Genomic DNA, 4,481 nt, shown 5'->3' with positions numbered 1-4,481 from the left:
ACATACAAACAAAAATGTATATCTGGATAGATCACCAAAATTATCAATCACAGAGCCTCAACCAGAGAATGATCGAAAGACAGTCTGAGAAATGCAAGTCAAACTAACAATCCTACCTATCAGAAGATTACCAATCCTGCAAAACAAGCAAGAACAAACCACAACATGGTCTGGAAAGAGAAGACCGCAAGTTTCAGAATTCAGATGAAAAGAGAAAGAAAAACACATACGCCCCGCTCTGTGCTCCCAAGCAATTAAAAATGACTGCCTCCTACCCATTTAGCCCAATTCATTCCCCATTTCCAAAAGACTGCCCAGAGAAATCACCCAATTTATAATCCTAACACCAGATCCAGTCCTTTAAAAAAAAAAAACCCTCTGTAACTTCCCTTTTGTGTACATTGTTGATGTTCTGCTCTTAATGAAGTTTTCCCTAGCTGGAGAGATTAATAATAGATGACTTTGTTTTTATATAAGCTTTCCTGATTATCTTTTTGAGGATTTTAATAGTTCCTGTTTAAGGCTAAGCCTCATGAGATCGCATCCCCTCTCTTCTATTCAAGAAAACCACTCCAGTATTCCTCCCTAATTTTCCTCCAATTCCTCTCCTCCCCAATCTATCGCTCCAGCTCCAATCTAGATTTTCCAAAGCATTCTCTCTAAAACTGCTCTTTCCAAAGTCGCCAATGACTTGTATATTTCAGAATTCAAAGGTTAATTGTTAGGTCACATTTTGCTTGAGAGATCAGCATCATTTTACAAAGTTGGTAAATCCCTCTTCCTGGAAACAGTTTCTTTACATGGCTTCCAGGACATCATGGTCTTTTTATTTCCATCTACCTCACTGGCGCTCCAACCTCTTAACATCAGTTGTTCCCAAGTTTTAGTCTTGGACATCTCTTTTCTGTCTATACCCACTTCCTTAGTAATTTTTATCAGTCTTATAGTTTCATTTATTTGGGGAGGCGCAGAGAGAGCAAGTTTATTTGGTAAAAGCTGACCAAACATTATCCAAGAAAGACAAGATGGGAAAGGTGCTGTGACAAAAGAGCCTAGAAAGCCTTCAGGCTAGATACGAAGTCTCACACAGGGAAAGGCACGGGCTCTGGGGAGACTGGGAAGGTCCTTAGTCATTTGGCACCCCGTGGACAAGCTCTTCATAGTTGATGCAACCATTGCTGTCCTTATGCCCTGCACTAGCATCTCTACTTCTTCTTCTATCATCTTCTCACCCAGTGTGACAAGGACTTGCTAGATTTCAGTGCCCATGATGGTGCCATTCCTCTTCTTGTCAAATACCCAAAGTCCTTCAACATAATCCTCATAGGCCCTGGTCCCTGTTCTTGGCCACAGCCTGCAACATGGGCAGGAAGTGCCCAAAGTCCAGCACCGTCACATTCATCTCATCACTTTTGGGGATCTCCAGGACTTGCATCACCTCAGCATCGGTGGGGTTCTGACCCAGGACCCTCATCACATCCCCACACTGACTATACAGGATCTTACCATCACCTGTTCAGTCAAACAGCTAGAAAACCTCCTTGAATTCTGTGGTCTGGTCCTCAGTGAAGTCACACACCTTGACTGCTCAGCTCTGCAGCACCTTTTCCTACAGTAATGGCCCAGTCTTACAGTTTTAAATATCATATTTAGTCTAAATACTCCCAAATATTTACCTCCAGTTTAGACTTTTCCCTTCACTTCCAGTCTCACATATTTAACTGATCTAATCTAATCTATATATGGTTAGTTAGCTATTAGTTAAACCTAATATATTAAAAATTAATAAAATATAAAAATATATTAATAAAAAATATTTTAACTATTTTAAAATTAGTTAAATCTAATATATTAGATTTTATATATATATAGATATATATCTCAAACTTAGCGTGTTCAAAAATGAACTCCAAATATTACCCCCAGATCAACTTGCTTCACCCACAGTCTCCCCCAAATATCCTGGTGACAAGCTGTGACCCAGCAATTTTTTGTGAAAAAAAAAAAAATCCTTGTCCTTATGGAGCATACATTCTAGTTTAGAACACAGGTTGCTAACAAATAAATAAAATAAAATATGCATGAATGATATCAGATAAGTGCTATGGGAAAAAATAAAGTAAAACTGTGAGTGCTGGAGTAACATTTTTGAATAGGGTACTTAGTGAAATACATTGAATGTGGATCCCTAAAACTTGAGCAGGCTCTAAGAATTCTCCTGAGGAATCTCAGGAATGCTGAAAATAGAGTGGGAAGGTGGCTGGGAGGTAGTACATCTCTCCTAGAAATATGATTGATAAGGAATAGTGAGAATACCATGATCAAGGGTGAGAAAGTGAGGACAGGGAATGTGTTTATGAAAAGGTATAATAATATGTGACAAAAATGTGACTCCTGAGTCTGAGAAGGTGATGTTGGGAACAAAAGGGCAAAAGAAGATGAGAAGGCAATGGATCTCCAGAGACACCCAGGACACGAATCTCGGAAGAAAATGATTTGGATTGGCAAATGCTCTTGTTGGGGATACTAAGAAGACCCAAAGCCTGTTGACTCACACAGCTAGGGACCTTGAAGTGAATGCTGCTGTCATGAGATGTTCTCCCATCCCTTTTTCTAGTTCCTTAGAAATATCCAGAAAATACTGAATTACAAGGACTTACTAAAAGAAACGAAATCCAAACTGTTGACACTTATTTGCATAAAAGTAATCCTTTATGCTGCATTCAATACGAGTTCATCTGAACATGATACTATGCTAATAAAATTTACTTCATCTCAGAAAAATGTAAATGAGATTAATGCTCTACTCTTCTTAACCTTTGCTGCACACTGGAATTATCTGGGGAGCTCTACAAGGCATAATTCTTGAGTCTCATATAAGAGATTCTGATTTAATTGCTTGGGCAAGATCTGGACATTGGGATATATTTTAATCTGTCAAGGTGATCCTCATGTACAGTCAAAATTGAGAATCTGAAAGTAATTTTCACCATGAGGCTTGTAATATCTAACTTTTTCCCAGAATTTTATAGAATACTAATAAGAGGCTGTGAAAAAAAACGACCCTTTAAAAACTCATCCTTACTAATTGTTTTATACTGATATATAAAAATACATTAACTTTTGTGTCTTAACCTTACATCTAGCTACCTTTATAAATTAGCTTATTTTCCAATAATTTTTAGGTTGCTGGGATTTTCTATGTAAACAATCATATTCTCTTAAAATAATGGCAGTTTTGGTGATGGTTAATATTAAGTGTCAACTTGACTGGATTAAAGGATGTAAAATATTGTTTCTGGGTGTGTCTGCGAGGATGCTGCCAGAGGAGATTAACATTTGAGTCAGTGGACTGGGAGAAGAAGACCCACCCTCAATGTGGGTGGGCAGCATCCAATCGCCTGCCAGTGTCAGTAGAAAAAGCAGGCAGAAGAAGGTGGAATAAACTGGTTTGCTGAGTCTTCTGGCTTTCACCTTTCTCCCATGCTGGACGCTTCCTGCCCTTGAACATCAGACTCCAGGTTCTCTGGCCTTTGGACTCTTGGATTTACACCAGTGGTTTGCCAGGGGCTCTCCAGCCTTCAGTCACAGACTGAAGGCTGCCCTGTCAGCTTCCCTACTTTTGAGGCTTTGGGACTGGGACGGAGTCACTCCTGGCTTCCTTGCTCCTCAGCTTGCAGATGGCCTACCATGGGGCTTCACCTTGTGATCCTCTGAGTCAATTCTTCTTAATAAACTCCCTTTCATATATACATATATCCTGTTAGTTCTGTCCCTCTGGAGAACCGTGACTAATAGTTTTATTTCTTCTTTTCCTTCAGTTTATTTTTCTAATCTTATTTCTGTCTATCACTACTAGTATAATGCTGAATAGCAAAGGTGATAGTTGGTATTTCTGTCTTGTTCCTCAGTGTAAAGGAACAGCTTCTACCATTTCCTCACTTAGAATAATGTTTGTGATTTTTTTGTTATGCTTATCAACTTAAGGAAGCTCCTTTCCATTCTTGGTTTACTTAAAAAGTTAACACAAAGGACTAGTGAATCTCATCAAATGTTTGTTTTGTATTTTTCAGACAAGTATGTGGTTTTTAATGATAGCTTTATTTGGATAAAACTCAGATACCATAAAACCCACCCTTTTAAAATATACAGTTCAGTGGGTTTTATGTATTAATAGAGTTATGCAATAATCACTATTTAATTTTAGAAAATTTTCATGACCCAAAAAGAAATGCTATACCCATAAGCATTAATTATCCATTCCTCTTATCCACCAGCCCCTAGCAACCACTAATCTACTTTCTATCTCTATGGATTTGCCCGTTCTGGGCCTTTTATATAAGTGGAATGATATAATACATAGTCTTTTGTGACAGCATCTTTCACTTAGCATAATGTCTTCAAGGTTCATCTATGTACTTCATTCCTTTTTATGACTGGATAATATTCCATTGTATGGATATACCACCTTTTTTTTAGTC

General features: G+C 38.1%; 1 pseudogene; it reads right to left on the bottom strand.

Moving 5' to 3' along the window:
* Nucleotides 1-838: 838 nt before the first annotated feature.
* On the bottom strand, nt 839-1,773 carry LOC101126308 (myosin light polypeptide 6-like; annotated as a pseudogene).
* Nucleotides 1,774-4,481: the final 2,708 nt, after the last annotated feature.

This window comes from Gorilla gorilla, chromosome 6 (assembly GCF_029281585.2).
Source record: "Gorilla gorilla gorilla isolate KB3781 chromosome 6, NHGRI_mGorGor1-v2.1_pri, whole genome shotgun sequence".
NCBI classification, from domain to species: domain Eukaryota; kingdom Metazoa; phylum Chordata; class Mammalia; order Primates; family Hominidae; genus Gorilla; species Gorilla gorilla.
This window is presented reverse-complemented; position numbering and strand designations above follow the sequence as displayed.